At 42.8% G+C, this 16,605-nt stretch overlaps 1 protein-coding gene across 1 annotated transcript in view; it reads right to left on the minus strand.

The window, feature by feature from the left end:
• Window positions 1-14,508, minus strand: part of SIK3 (SIK family kinase 3) — a 277,767-nt gene extending 263,259 nt beyond the window's left edge. The window contains exon 1 of the mRNA XM_047878146.1: window positions 14,489-14,508. The gene's annotated coding sequence lies outside the window, so the exon portion shown is untranslated. The remainder of the gene's footprint in view (window positions 1-14,488) is intronic.
• Between the last annotated feature and the right edge of the window lie 2,097 nt (window positions 14,509-16,605).

Below are 16,605 nucleotides of genomic sequence, written 5' to 3' on the forward strand. Positions count from 1 at the left end.
TTATTTATTTTTGAGAGAGACAGAAACAGAATGCGAGTGGGTTAAGGGCAGAGAGAGAGGGAGACACAGAATCCAAAGCAGGGTCCAGGCTCTGAGCTGTCAGCACAGAGCCCGACACAGGGCTCGAACTCACGAGCTGTGAGACCATGTGTGATCTGAGCCGAAGTCGGACGCTCAACTGACTGAGCCACCCAGGCGTCCCGGAGAGACAAGTCTTATACAGACATTTAAAGAAGGATTTTCCTAGCTCTATAATACCTTGGAGCTCAAACAACTTGTTCTGGGACATTCCACCCCCTCCCCCCACCACCAAGTGTATAATACAGAGAGAGAAATTACTCCCTACTCTGCTACCAATCAGTAGGTGCTCCTTTGATACCCAGGAGGAACCCCATGGGAAAGACCCAGGTCACCCAGGAGAAAGAGCAGAGTCATGGCAGTGCTAGCCTGCAGAGGCATCAATTTCCAGCGTGGACAGCAGTGTGCATTGTTTGCAACAGAGCAGTGACAATCCCTAGCAGAAACTGCCGTGCCAGGCAGCATAGTGGGAGGCAGTGTTAATGGATCAGTTCAGAGCAGTAGCAACTCTTGCCAGAGCACTGTGGATATTTTGGAAATGAAGGATTTAGGGGACGCCTGGGTGGCTCAGTCAGTTAAGCGTCCAACTTCGGCTCAAGTCGTGATCTCACGGTTCCTGGGTTTGAGCCCTGCATCGGGCTCTGTGCTGACAGCTTGGAGCCTGGAGCCTGCTCTTTGGATTCTGTCTCCTTCTCTTTCTGTCCCTCCCCTGCTCACTCTCTGTCTTTCAAAAAGTGAAACATTAAAAAAAAGTTTTTAGGAGTGCCTGGGTGGCTCAGTCGTTAAGCATCCAACTCTTGATTTCAGCTCAGGTCATGATCTTGCAGTTCGTGACTTCAAGCCCCACACTGGGCTCCGTGCTGGCAGCGTGGAACCTACTTGGGATTCTCTCTCTCTTCCTCTCTGTCTGCCTTCCCCAGCTTGTGCTCTTTCTCTTAAAATAAATAAATAAACTTTAAAAAATTTAAAAAAGAGAGACAATTTAGATAGTCAATGGATCTGTCAGGAACATTGAGGGAGGGGGATTTGCAGAGAACTGGGACCCCTATGTTAGCAGGTGAGCCCTAAAAAGGCAGCGAAGATTCACGTAATACAGAGTCATTTCAGATAACTAAAAAGTTAGTAGACTGGAATCACTGACATCCCAGAGGAAGTGTCCACTGGACCTTGAAGTTGCTCACCATGCATGTTTAAATACGGAAAGGTGGAGCACCTGGCCGGCTCTGATGGTAATGCATGCGACTCTCGACCTTGGAGTTGTGAGTTTGAGCCCCACATTGGGTGTAGAAATTGCTTTAAAAAATTAAATCTTTTAAAAAACAGATTGAGGGGCACCTGGGTGGCTCAGTGGGTTGAGCATCCGACTTTGGCTCAGATCATGATCTCACAGTTTGTGAGTTCGAGCCCTGTGTTGGGCTCTGTGCTGACAGCTCAGAGCCTGGAACCTGCTTCAGATTCTCTCTCTCTCTCTCTCTCTCTCTCTCTCTCTCTCTCTCTCTTTCTCTCTCTCTGCCCCTCCCCCACTCACACTCTGTCTCTCTCTCTCTCTCCTTCAAAAATAAATAAACCTTAAAAAAATTTTTTTAAAAACAGATTGAAAGGTGCCTCTTACTCCACAAGTCAGAGAGCAAACATTCAACTATTGATTCTGCAACACCCCAAAATGCCACTGTGAATTTGAAAAGAGACTTTTTAATGCCACTGTGCCAGACTAAGAGCTGGGAAGTCAGTCTCCCTAGGAGGTAATTCTTGCCATTTGCCTATACTCACTCAGAGCAGCTGCTGTCTCTGCTTTTTCCAAAAAAAAAAAAGCCTCTCTTTGCCCCCAGGGACCCAAAGGAGCCAGAGAATCCTTAGCTGTTTCCCTGGTGAATAGGTTTTCTGAATCTTAACGCCTCCCAAGAAAAGTCAGAAATGGGTGGTAGCTGGGGAGGCAATAGATCGAGATTATCTATAGCCTTTGCCCCCTGAAAAGTCCCTGCAAAGATGGTTGCCAGGGTTGCTTAGGGAACCTCTGGCAGTAAATCTCAAGTGGTCTGGTGGTTGCCATAGGCAACATTCTATCTTCCCTGAAAACAAGAGACAGGTGCTCTCTTTGCATCCTTAATACATTGGGGATGAAGTTATGAGGGTAGCGAGAAAAATTGACTATTCCTAATTCTGAATTCATTTTAAAAATGACTCCTCACTGAAGTAGAAGCTGGATTTCCATTAGGATTTCCCAAGGTGGAAAGGATTTCAGTCTTACATTTGGGGAGAGAGACAATAACTAGCAATCTAGGTAAGTGACAAGCAAATCAAATAAAACATAATGAAAATAAAAGTTTCTAGGTTTTTAAGATTGCTGCCTAAATGTAACCAGAGAAAAGGGTGTATATCAGTGGTTCTTAATCTTTAGTGTCTATAATAATCACCTGGGGAATTTGCACCAGTAAATTCTAATTCATTAAGTCTGGGTTGTGGCAAAGGCAAGAGCAGCTTTAGTTTCTAACACTGTCAAGAGTTTGCAAGGAACTTATTCAACTAAAACTTTGGAGCCTTCACTGGACTTGATGAAATGATTGAGAGAAAGCTAAGATATTCATAAAACAAAGAAACCTGAAGACTTGATTTCCTCCTTGCACCCTGATCCTTCCACTGATAAACTCCTTCCCCATTCCAAGATGCCACCCTCATCCACCACTTTTGAGATTGGGGCAAGTCTTGAATATCTCTAGAACAAGCACCTCTTGGCAGGATTTTACCAGTGCATCCTTCCTCTTGTCCTGGTAAAGCTACACTCTGGACTAGAGATTCTAGAAATGGTGAAGAAGAGAAAAATAGAGTCCCATCCGGGCTCCAGGTACCAATCCTCTTCTAAGCCTATAAAGTCAATTACAGGCTTCTAGAGGCTGTACACTAATCCAATCGTGGTCCCCACCCTCATGACCTCATCTAAACCTAATTACCTCCCAAAGGCCCAATTTCCAAATACTATCACATTTGGGGCTTAGGGCTTCAACATATGAATACTGGGGAGATACATTCAGTCCATAATATGGGTTGATTGCTTTATCCATTGTTTTATCAAAGTTTATTTATTTTTGAGAGAGCAGGAGCAGGGGAGAGGCAGAGAGAGAGAGAGAGAGAGAGAGAGAGAGAGAGAGAGAAAATTCCAAGCAGGCTCCACACTATCAGCGTGGAGCCCAGTTTGGGGCTTGAACTCAAGAACTGTGAGATCAAGACCTGAGCTGATATTAAGAGTCCAACGTTCAACCGACTGAGACACCCAGGCACCCCATCCATATTTAAGAAAAAAAAAAATTATCAGAGTCCCATTCGGCCCAGGATATTTCCCCCCATTCTATACCTTTTTAGGCTTTTTATCATGAAAAATATCAAACACGAAAATATGAAGAGAACATAATACAGTGATCCTCTATTTGCCTATCACCCAACTCAATTATCAACCCTCTGCCATTGTTTTTCCATGGATCCCAACCTCCAACAGAAGACAAGTAGTTTCTATGAAGGCAGAAACTGTTATTTGTTTAATATCCCTAGCATCAGGTAAAATGCCTGGCTCATGGGCACTTAATAAATTGTTGCTAAATTAACCCACCATGCGGATGGCACTGTGCTACCATGCAGGCTGTTGCAGGAAACACCAAGATAAATGAGAACTAGCTCCTGCCCCCAGGGAGTTCAGAAACTGCCAAGTCAAAGTTACACCGACTACTCTCACACAAGTATCTAGGAAATGGGGCACAACCAGACTCTAGTCAAGGACTTAACTCTTCCTACCACAGGTAAAGACTCTTATTCTGCTCATCTCCATGAGGCACCTGGCCAGAACAGAAAGGGCTCAGATAAGAGATAAGAACACAAAGCTGCAGGGTCAGACAAATGGAAGGAGAACCCATTCCCTGGAAAATAGGTGTTTCATGAAAAAATGTCAATGTGTGCCAAGCTCTTCCGATAGAAGGTGGCTAACAATTGGGTATTTAAAAGGAGTGTTGGGCAGCTACAGATGGGGAGCTGAACTACTCAGTCATAACAAGGACCCTGATAAAAGAAGTCACTTCCTAGCCCAGAATGGATAGGACAGGCTCAGCAGGGGCAGAGAGGAAGTGAAGCAGGAGAACCAGGAAGAAGAGATAGGCAGAGGAGACCAGAAGTCTTTAAGCAGGAGGAAGAAAAAATTACAAATTACTTGTAAGAACTTACTTTGAACTAGCTTTTAATATGTTGAAACCAATTTTGTCCAACTTCCAAACTCATTCTATGAAGCCAGCATTACCTTGATTCCAAAACCAGACAAAGCCCCCACTAAAAAGGAGAACTAGGCCAATTTCCCTGATGAACATGGATGCAAAAATTCTCCACAAGATATTAGCCAACTGGATCCAACAATACATTAAAAGAATTATTCACCACGACCAAGTGGGATTTATACCCGGGATGCAGGGCTGATTCAATATCCACAAAACAATTAACGTGATTCATCACATCAATAAAAGAAAGGACAAGAACCATATGATCCTCTCAATAGATGCAGAGAAAGCATTTGACAAATACAGCATCCTTTCTTGATAAAAACCCTCAAGGAAGTAGGGATAGCAGGAGCATACCTCAAGCTCATAAAAGCCACATATGAAAGACCCACCGCTAATATCATCCTCAATGGAGAAAAACTGAGGGCTTTCCCCCTAAGGTCAGGAACATGACAGGGACGTCCACTATCACCAGTGTTATTCAACATAGTATTGGAAGTCTTAGCCTCAACAATCAGACAACACAGCAAAATAAAAGGCATCCAAATAGGCAAGGAGAAAGTTAAACTTTCGCTCTTCACATATGACATGATACTCTATATGGAAAACCCAAAAGATTCCACCAAAAAACTGCGAGAACCAATCCACAAATTCAGCAAAGTGGCAGGATATAAAATCAATGCACGGAAATCTGTTGCATTCCTATACACCAACAATGAAGCAACAAAAAGAGAAATCAAGGAATTGACCCCATTACAATTGCACCAAAACCCATAAAATACCTAGGAATAAATATAACCAAAGAGGTGGAAAATCTATACACTGAAAACTATAGAAAGCTTATGAAAGAAATTGAAGAAGACACAAAAAAAAAAAATGGAAAAAGATTCTATGCTCCTGGATGGGAAAAGCAGATATTGTTAAAATGTCGATACTACCCAAAGCCATCTGCATATGCAATGCAATCCCTATCAAAATAACACCAGCATTCTTCATAGAGCTAGAACGAACAATCCTAAAATTCGTATGGAACCAGAAAAGACCCCAAATAGCCAATCATGAAAAAGAAAACCAAAGCTGGAGGCATCACACTCCCAGACTTCAAGATGTGTTAAAAAGCTGTAATCATCAAGACAGTATGGTACTGGCACAAAAACAGACACTCAGATCAATGGAACCAAATAGAGAAACCAGAAATGGACCCACAAACTTACAACCAACTAATCTTTGACAAAGCAGGAAAAAATATCCAATGGAATAAAGACAGTCTCTTCAGCAAATGATGTTGAGAAAACTGAACAGCAACATGCAAAAGATTGAACCTGAATCGCTTTCTTACACCACACACAAAAATAAACTCAAAATGGATGAAAGAGATAAATATAAGACAGGAAGCCATCAAAATCCTAGAGGAGAAAGCAGGCAAAAACCTCTTGGACCTTGGCCACAGCAACTTCTTACTCAACATGTCTCCAGAGGCAAGGGAAACAAAAGCGGAAAGGAACTATTGGGACCTCATCAAGATAAAAAGCTTCTCGTTTGACTTCGGCTCAGGTCATGATCTCACAGCTCATGAGCCTGCTTTGGATTCTGTGCCTCCCTCTCTCTGCACCTCCCCCACTCACACTCTGTCACTCTCTCAAAATAAATAAACATTTAAAGAATTTATTGAAAGCTTCTGCACAGCCAAGGAAACAATCAGCAAAACTAAAAGGCAACCAACAGAATGGGAGAAGATATTTGCAAATGACATATCAGATAAAGGGTTAGCATCCAAAATCTATAAAGAACTTACCAAACCCAACACCCAAAAAACAAATAATCCAGTGAAGAAATGGGCAAAAGACATGAATAGACACTTCTCCAAAGAAGACATCTAGATGGCCAACTGGCACATGAAAAAATGCTCCACATCACTCATCATCAGGGAAATACAAATCAAAACCACAACGAGATACCACCTCACACCTGTCAGAATGGCTCACATGAACAACTCAAGCAACAACAGATGTTGGCGAGGATGTGGAGAAAGAGGATCTCTTTGGCACTGTTGGTGAGAATGCAAACTGGTGCAGCCACTCTGGAAAACAGTATGGAGGTTCCTGAAAAAACTAAAAATAGAACTACCCTACGACCCAGCAATTGCACTACCAGGTATTTATCCACGGGATACAGGCGTGCTGTTTCGAAGGGACACAGGCACCCCCATGTTTATAGCAGCCCTATCGACAATAGCCAAAGTATGGAAAGAGCCCCAATGTCCATCTGTGGATGAAGGGATAAAGAAGATGTAGTATACAGATACAATGGAGCATTACTTGGCAATCAAAAAGAATGAAAGCTTGTTATTTGCAACAACATGGATGGAACTAGAGTGTATTATGCTAAACAAAATTAGTCAGAGAAAGACAAATATATGACTTCACTCATATGTGGACTTTAAGATACAAAACAGTGGCGCCTGGGTGGCTCAGTCGGTTGAGCAGCCGACTTCGGCTCAGGTCATGATCTCACGGTCCGTGAGTTCGAGCCCCACGTCAGGCTCTGTTCTGACAGCTCGGAGCCTGGAGCCTGTTTCAGATTCTGTGTCTCCCTCTCTCTGACCCTCCCCCGTTCATGCTCTGTCTCTCTCTGTCTCAAAAATAAATAAACGTTAAAAAAAATTAAAAAAAAGATACAAAACAAATGAACATAAGGGAAGCAAAAATAATATAAAAACAAGGAGGGGGACAAAACATAAGAAGCTCTTAAATATAGAGAACACACTGAGGGTTACTGGAGGGGTTGTAGGTAGGGGGATGAGCTAAGTGGGATGGGCTTAGTAAGTAAGGGGCATTAGGGAAGACACTTGCTGGGATGAGCACTGGGTGTTATACATAGGGGATGAATCACTGGAATCTACTCCTGAAATCATTATTGCACTATATGCTAACTAACTTGGATGTAAATTTAAAAAAAATAAAAAATAATAAAAAAAAGAAAGCAATTTTGTTCAAGTTAACCTTGTGGCAAAATGTATCTCTCATTTCATGATGTCAGTTCATTCTCAATACATCCTTATTAAATATGCCTTTAAGGAGGCTAGTTTTGGTCAGATTGTGCACCATACACATATGTACAGACATGTGTACAGATATGTACAATATAAGATACCCACAGAAGATAGGGGTGAAGTATTATGAAAGCTCAAAGGAAGGAGACAGTTTTCTTTCAGCTGATAGAATCAGAGCTTTGTGGGAACCAGAATTTCAACTGGGTCTTGAAATATGGGCAGGGCACGGACACATAGGGGAGATCAGAACAGGGCATTTTTTTCTTAAGCTTATTTATTTCGAGAGATAGAGATAGCGAGTGGGGAGGAATAGAGAGAGAGGCAGAAAGAATCCCAGGCAGGCTCTGGGATGTCAGTGCAGAGCCAGATGCAGGGTTCAAACTCATGAACGAAGAGATCATGACCTAAGTCGAAGTCGGACGCCTAACCAACTGAGACAGCCAGGTGCCCCAAACAGGGCATTTCTTAATGGCCATCCTTTTGTTTGGGTGGTTGTTGCTTTGTTTTTAGTGCCAACTCCATATCGCTTACAAGTTTAGAAACTGTTGATAACCCTTAACCAGTGTGGCTTATGAACCAGTTTGGATACAGTGCCAGCTTGTCTGCGTGACCATTCTGGCCTTGTTTTCACCCTGTTTGGCTGGGATGTTTTCTTGATTCAGGATCCTGAATGTTATGTTTGTGCATTTGCTCAGTCTGTTTCCACCCTCCTCCTGTCCCCACCATCACCCATCACCCAAACCAGGGCACATTGTCCTAGCTTTCTAAGAAAATGCACAATGTGGGGCACCTGGGTGGTTCAGCCTGTTAAGCATCTGAACTCAGCTCAGGTCATGATTTCATGGTTCATGAGTTCAAGCCCCACATCAGGCTCTCTCTACTCTCAGCACAGCGCCTGCTAAGGTTCCTCTGTCCCCTTCTCTCTCGCCCTTCCCCCACTTGTACTCTCTCGCGCGCGCGCTCTCTCTCAAAATAAATAAATAAACTTTAAAAAGAAAAAATGCACAATGCTATCATACATAAACACAGAAAGACACATATCAGGGGATTTGTTTTTAAATTAATAGACTTTATATTTTGGAGCAGTCAGGTTTACAGAAAAATTGATCAGAAAGTACACAGTTCCCATATACCCCATACTACTCTCACCCCTACGTTCCCCCTATTATTAACATCTTGCATTACTGTACATTTGTTGCAATTGATGAACCTATACTGATGCTCTATTAACTAAAGCCCATGTATGTATGGGCCATAGCTTATATTAGGGTTCACTCTTTTTTTTTAATGCTTATTTATTTTTGAGAGAGAGAAAGAGCGCGCATGAGCAGGGGAGGGGCAGAGAGAAAGGGACAGAGGATCCGCAGTGGGCTTTGCACTGACAGCAGAGCATGATGTGGGGCTCGAACTCACCAACCGTGAGATCATGACCTGAGCTGAAGTCAAACACTTACTGACTGAGCCGCCCAGGCATCCTGAGTTCCCCCTTGATGATGTACATTCTATGAGTTTGAACAAATGTTTAATGACCTGTATCCACTGTTTGTTTTTTTTTTTAATGTTAGTTCATTTATTTTGAACCCCGCAAGAGTGGAAGCGGGGCAGAGAAGGAGAGAGAGAATCCCAAGCAGGTCCCACACTGTCAGCACAGAGCCGATGTGGGGCTCGATCCCACCAACCAGGAGATCATGACCTGAGCCAAAACCAAGAGTCGGACACTTAACCAACTGAGCCACCCAGGCGCTCTGGTTTTGATTTTTAACAGTATGTTTCATTTTGTAAGAACCCACCAAACTGTCTTCCAAAGTGGCTGTACGGTTTTGCATTTCTACCAGCAATGAGTGAGAGTTCCTGTTGCTGTGCGTCCTTGACAGCATTTGGCATTGTCTGTATTTGGGATTTTGACCATTCTAATAGGCGTGTGCTGGTAGCTCGCTGTTTGAACTTGCAATTTCCTAAGGACGTACAATGTAGAACATGTTTTCATATGTATATCTGTCATCTGTATATTTTCTTTGGCGAGGTGCCTGCCCATTTTTTTTAAGTTTTTTTTTTTTAAGATATTTTGAGAGAGAGAGAGAAAGTGCACAGGAAGGGGCAGAGAAGAGAGGGAGACAGAATCCCAAGCAGGCTCCGTGCTATCTGCACAGAGCCCAATGCGGGGCTCAAGCTCATGAACCGTGAGACCATGACCTGAGCCGAAGTCAAGAGCTGGATGCTTAATCGACTGAGCCACCCAGGCGCCCCCTGCCCATTTTTTTAATTGGGTTGTTTGTTTTCATATTGCTAAAGGGGTTTGTTTTTGCCTTAAAAAAAAAAAAAACTTGATTAGATTATGCATGTTTCTTTCTACCTTGCTTTTCTTAGTGCATTGTGGAAATCCCTCCAAATCAACTGGTATGGATCTAACACATTGCTTTTCATAGTTGTATAGTATTTCATAGCACGAACGGTCCATGGTTTATTCAAACATTTCCTGTGGCTGGTCATTCTCCTGGCATCTGGCTTGTGCCATTGCCAACACCGCTGCAGCGCATGTCCTGCTGCTTTAGTCTCACACACTGGTCTTTTATTTCTATTATGAAAGGAGGCTTCTAAAATTGAAATAAGAATACAACAACACAAAAAAGAAAAGAGGGTTCAGTTGGTGGTTAGGAGTACAAACCCTGGATTCAGACGGCCTAGATTTGAAATCCAGTTCCTCACTTATTCTCTGTGACCTGTAATCACTTGATCTCTCTGTGCCAGGGGTTTCTCATTACTTGCTATAAAATAAGGATAATAATAGTTCTTACCTCACAGGGTCACTGCAAGGATTAAATGAGATAATATCTTATTGTGCATGGAACAAAGCCTGGCACAAAATATGTACTCCATAATTGTTACCCTTTATTATTATGAGATAGATTCCCAGCAGTGGGATTGCCTGAGTGAAGGGTATGTGCATTTTGAATTTTAACAGATGTTCCTAGATTGCCTTCCAAAAGGTCAACAAGGTTCATATTTCCACCAGCATGAGAGTCCTTTTCCACGTCACTGTCAGCAGTAGGCATGATTATTCTTTTTAATTCTTGCCCGTTTCATAGGCGTAAATGATAGCATTGTACTTGGATCTGTGTTTCTCTGACTGCTGGGAAGATGAGCGTCTGTTCATATGCTTTCTTGTCAGTTGTATTTCTTCTTCTGTGAATCGTCCATTCATACCTTCTGTCCACTTTCTATGTGTTGTTCGTCTTTTTGTTACAAACTTTTAAAGCTCTTTCCATTTTATAGTTCTTAGTCCCTATATGCCCTTTGCATTGTGAAAACTTTTCTCAACCTATTAATAGCCTGTTGGCTTCGTTTATGAAATCTTTTCACACAAAAACATTTTTAAATAAATACTGTTAACCCTGTTCTTTTATAATTCTTAAGTCTCCTGTCTTGTATATATAGGTGCCTACATTTTCCTCTATAATTATTATTGTTGCGATCACTTGTTGGCCTTTTTTTAAAAAAAAATTTTTAATGTTTATTTATTTTTGAGAGAGACAGCATGAGCAGGGGAGGGGCAGAGAGAGAGGGAGACACAGAATCTGAAGCAGGCTCCAGGCTCTGAGCTGTCAGCATCTGACATGGGGCTCAAACCCGTGAACCGTGAGACCATGACCTGAGCCAAAGTCGGATCATGACTGAGCCACCCAGGTGCCCACTTCTTGGCCTTTCGACTAAGATCCAAGCATATGATTTTTATTGTTGTTTACACTGAAGTTGTTAATCACTTTCAATGAATTTTTTGCATACGTGAGGTAATAAGGCTTCTCTCTTGAGATGGGGAGTCCATTGTTCCAGCACCATTTGTTAAATAAACTACCTTTCTCCAATAAATTCAAGTAGCATAAAAAAAAGGGGGGGGGGGATGCCTGGGTGGCTCAGTAGTTTAAACGTCTGACTTCGGATCAAGTCACGATCTCATGGTTCGAGAGGCCCACGTCGGGCTCTGTGCTGACAGCTAAGAGCCTGGAGCCTGCTTCGGATTCTGTGTCTCCCTCTCTCTCTGCCCCTCTCCTGCTCCTGCTCTGTCTCTTTCTCTAAAAAATAAAACATTTAAAAAAAATTCTGTGGTAGCCAGATGGCCCCTTTTCCACCCTAATGGAGACAGAAAGTCCATACAATTTGACCATAATAGTAACTCACAATCCTTAGTATGTATGTACTACTAACATTGGTCCATGTAGGGTCTTATCTATTATTTATTTGTTTATTTATTATTTACATAAGTGAACTTACTGCCTAACTTAGAAAGTGGAACTTTGCCAAAAATTTACATCCATTTGCTTCTTCCTTGTCTTCTTTCCTTAGCCTCTCCCATCTTACATTTTCTCACACTGTTTACGTGTGAAGAAACATATCGCTTGCGACACTATCCACTTGTCAAAACCAAAAGGACTTTATAGCACAAACAGTGCATCTTAATGTATGCAAATTAAAAGAAAAACTAACTAGCTGGATGGAAGATCCTGGGATGACATGCAGGCTGTGACAAAAGACTCTAACTGCATTATAAGTGACATAACTTCACTGAACGGGGTGTGGAAAAGGAGGTGATGACTTAAGCCACTTTCAGGACTCTAGACCGTAAGACTAAAGATGAAAGGAACTAGACATAAGCTTTGCACTACTCTAAATTCTAAAACTGCTCTACAAGCATACTGGGAACGAGCAGGTAAGTGTGTGGCTAGCAGAGGGTAGGAGCCAGTTTTCTCACTGCTGGTGTGCGGCTACAGAGAAGAAAGGAGAGCAAACTAGAACATACCATACGGGAGCGCCTGGGTGGCTCAGTCACTTAAGTATCTGACTCTTGATTTCAGCTCAGGTCATGATCTCACAGTTCATGCGTTTGAGTCCTGCATTGGGCTCTGCGCTGCCAGGGTGGGGCCTGCTTGGGATTCTCTCTCTCCCTCTCTCTTTGCCCCCCTCCCAAATAAATAAATAAACTTAAAAAAAAATAAGAAAGAATAGAACCCGGCACTGTGGAATTTCAATAAACACTAAGAAAGTGTACCATATGGTGCTGGGTTATAGCAGGAAATATCCATGTGAACTTATGTTTAGCTTAATACAGATACTGATAGAACGTGGAGAGATAATTATCCTATGTGTGTATACACGTTAGTATAGATAGGTTTATTTCCTAGCTCTGTCCTTTGAGAGGCTTCCAGGCAGTGACACTCACTAGTAGCAGTGAGGACACCCAGTACTTGATTGTCTTTAACTTATATATTCTCTTCTTCCCTTCATGATATTATTTTTCAGGTATCACGAAATTCACATTTTTTCCACGAAAAGATGTTTTCTTGTTTTGTTCTCTGCCTTCAGGATTCGAGGCTATTCTCAGATATCTGATAATATTGGCTGTCTGCTCTGCTCTTGGTTAAGAGGGGGGGACTAAGGGTGCCTGGGTGGCTCACTCGGTTAAGCATCTGACTCTTGGTTTCGGCTTAGGTCATGATCTCACAGTTCATGGGATCAAGCCCCGCACTGGGCTCTGGGCTAACAGCACAGAGCCAGCTTGGGATTCTCTCTCCCTCTCTCTTCCCCTCCCCTGCTCATGCTCTCTCTCTCTCTCTCTCTCAAAATAAATAAACCTTAAAAAAAAAAAAAGAGTGGGGGACTAAAGAGCTGTTGAAATCTCTGAGCACATCCGTGGAGCTTGTTGGCTTTGGGCCTCACAACAGGGGTGATCTGCATTGGTCACTTGCTGGGAACAAGATTCCCCAGAGAAATCTCTTTCAGTTGCCTGCATGAACAATAAAGGGAACCAAGTGGGAAAAAGGGGTAGGAGGTCTGTGCGTTTAGCATTCAGTATGTGAACGGTCACTCCATCCTCCTGTTCACTGTGCCTGCCATCCTCTATGAGATACCATTTCACATTCACTAGAATGATTATCAAAAGAGGGGTGCCTCAGTGGCTCAGTTGGTTAGGCATCCGACATCGGCTCAAGTCATGATCTCGCCAGTCTGTAAGTTCGAACCCCGTGTCAGGCTCTGTGCTGACAGCTCAGAGCCTGGAGCCTGCTTCGGATTCTTTGTCTCCCTGGGTCTCTCTGTGTTGGCAAAGATGCTGAGAAATTGGAACCCTCGTGCGTTGCAGGTGGGAACATAAAATGATGAAGCCATTTTGGAAAACACTGTGGTAGTTTCCCCCAAATTAAAGAATTGCCGTGTGATCAATTCCACTTCTGGGTATATATTCAAAAGAATTGAAAACAGGAACTTGAATGGATATTTGTACATTCCTAGCAGCATTATTCACAACAGTCAAAAGATGGAAACAACAAATTCATTCATTAATGGACAGACAAAATAAGGAGGGTAGCGTTGTATATACATACAATAGAACATTACTCAGCCTTGAAATGAAGGAAATTCTGACACTTGCTACAACATAAATGAACCTCAAAAATATTATGCTGAGTGAAAAAGCCACACCCAAAAGGATAAATACTATAGGAGGCAGAGGTCACAGTCAATGTTAGGGAGACCCATTCTTCAAGAATAAAAGCAAAGACATGGGGGCACCTGGGTGGATCAGTTGGTTAAGCATCCAACTCTTGATTTCAGCTAAGATCATGATCTCACGGTTCATGGGTTCAAGCCCCGCATCAGGGTCCTCGCAGACAGAGCGGAGCCTGCTTGGGATTCTCTCTCTCCCTCTCTGCTCTATCTCTCTCTCAAGAACAAATAAATAATTTTTTAAATGTTTATTTTTGAGCAAGAGAGAGAGAGAGAGAGAGAGAGAGGCAGAGAGAGGGAGACACAGAATCTGACAGGCTGTAGCCTCTGAGCCATCAGCACAGAGCCAGACGTGGAGTTTGAACTCGTGAAACATGAAATCATAACCTGAGCTGAAGTTGGACGCTTAACTCACTGAGCCACCCAGGCGTCCCAAGAATAAATAAATATTTTTTAAATTTTTTAAAAAAAGAATAAAAGCAAAGGCAGAAGGCTTTGAAGTTCCCCAAACCATCATAGAGGCAGTCAGAAACTATAGACCAGGCACTGCTAATACACAAACTACGAAATTAATCTCTGTAACCTCTTCGTCCATGTTAGTTTTTGTTACCTGTCAGTTTTCTGGTAGCAGTTTTGCAGTGACATCTATACAGTGGAAAGATCTTGTGGCTTGTCTTGGGAAGCGACAGGGAAGGAAAGTCAGGTTGACCATGTTCACCTCCAGAGTCTGGGAAGAGGAAATAAACCCAAGGAGAGAGTGACTGGTGATGGGCAAAGTTCCACATGCAAAAACACGTTCTGTATGTGTTGGCTCGGGCTGATGCAGGGAGATGCAGATTGCAACAAACTACAAACAACCTCAAATTGCCACCAGCCTGGTCTGAGCCTCCTCGTCTCTCACCTGGGCCTCAGCAATAACTTTCCCCTCCCCCTGACTGGTCTCTCTGTTCCCACCCTTGCTCTCCCACACAGTCACCTCTCAGCCCAGAAGCTTGAAGAATCCTTTCAGTTATTTATTTACTTATTTATTTTAATTAAAAAAATTTTTTTTAATGTTTCTTTATTTGAGAGAGGGAGAATGAAAGGGAGACAGAGAATCCAAAGCAGGCTCCAGGCTCTGAGCTGTCAGCACAGAGCCTGACATGGGGCTCAAACTCACGAACCAGGACATCATGACCTGAGCTAAAGTCAGATGCCTAACCAACTGAGCCACTCAGGTGCTCCCTGAGGAATCCTTTTAAAATTAAAGTAGGCTCAAAGTATGGAAAGAGCCCAAATGTCCATTGATGGATGGATGGATAAAGAAGATGTGGTATATATATATATATATATATATATATATATATATATATATATATACATATATACACACACACACACACACACACACACACACACAATGGGGTATTACTCGGCAATCAGAAAGAATGAAATCTTGCCACTTGCAACTATGTGGATGGAACTAGAGGGTATTATGTTAGGTGAAATTAGTCAGAAAAAGACAAACATATGACTTCACTCATAGGAGGAATTTAAGATACAAAACAGATGAACATAAGGGAAGGGAAGCAAAAATAATATAAAAACAAGGGGGACAAAACATAAGGGACTCTTAAATACAGAGAACAAACTGAGGGTTGCTGGAGAGGATATGGGTGGGGGTGTGGGCTAAATGGGTAAAGGGCATTAAGGAAGACACTTGTTGGGATGAGCACTGGGTGTTACACTATACATAGGGGATGAATCATTGGAATCTATTCCTGAAATCATTATTGCACTATATGCTAACTTGGATGGAAATTTAAAAATAAATCAATAATAAATTAAATTAAACTAGGCTCATGCTTCTCCTCCAAACCCTACAATGGCTCCCCAACGTCCTCAGTCTCAAAGTCCTGCTCTTGGTCTACAAGAGCCTTCGTGTGTTCTGGATCCATCACTTCCTGCTCCTGTTTCCAACCATGCCTCCCGTACCCCTCCTACCCCAGACACCCCAGCCTCCTTGCCACTCATCAGATATGCAGACCTGCACCCTTCCTCAGCTGCTATTCCTTCTGCCCTAAACGTTCTTCCACCAGAAATCAGTTCAGATAACTCACTTCCTTCCCGTCTTCTCTCGATGTTGCCTTCTCAAATGGTGCTTTGCCTGAACAAATGGAACTCCACCAGCTCCACCAGGCCACTTCTCCCAGCACCACCTACCACTTTATAGCTCTCTTGTATTTCTGCGGAACTTGATTTAGTTTTGATGCTGATGATGCTTAACGTTTATTAAGTCTCCCCACTAGAACGTAAGCTCCAAAACGGCAGGGATCCTTGTAGCCCAAGGCCCCAGAAAGTGACTGGGCACACATGGGAGCATTCACTAAGCATCTCCGAAAGGAGTGGATGAAAAGGTATGGATTCTTGGCTTCCTGTTAACCTAGAAGATCTCCAGGAGTGAAATACAAAGCTCTGACCTTGGTCCCTGAGCTGTTTTGTTCTCTTGGTTGAAGAAATAACAAAGTGTACTCACTAAAGCGCAATCGGTAACCAGGGCTGGCCAATAATGGAACGTGCTGCCTGAGAAGTGAGCTCCCAGTCGAGTGGTCACTTAAATCAGAATCTGAGTATCTGTAAGCAGGCTGTAAATAGATTTCTACATTACTTCTAAGCTGAGATTCCCTCCAACTCTAAAGTTCCCTGATAATGATGGTGTTACTGCTTCCACTTGAGAACCTACAGAGG

Source organism: Prionailurus viverrinus, chromosome D1, assembly GCF_022837055.1.
Source record: "Prionailurus viverrinus isolate Anna chromosome D1, UM_Priviv_1.0, whole genome shotgun sequence".
Lineage (NCBI taxonomy): Eukaryota > Metazoa > Chordata > Mammalia > Carnivora > Felidae > Prionailurus > Prionailurus viverrinus.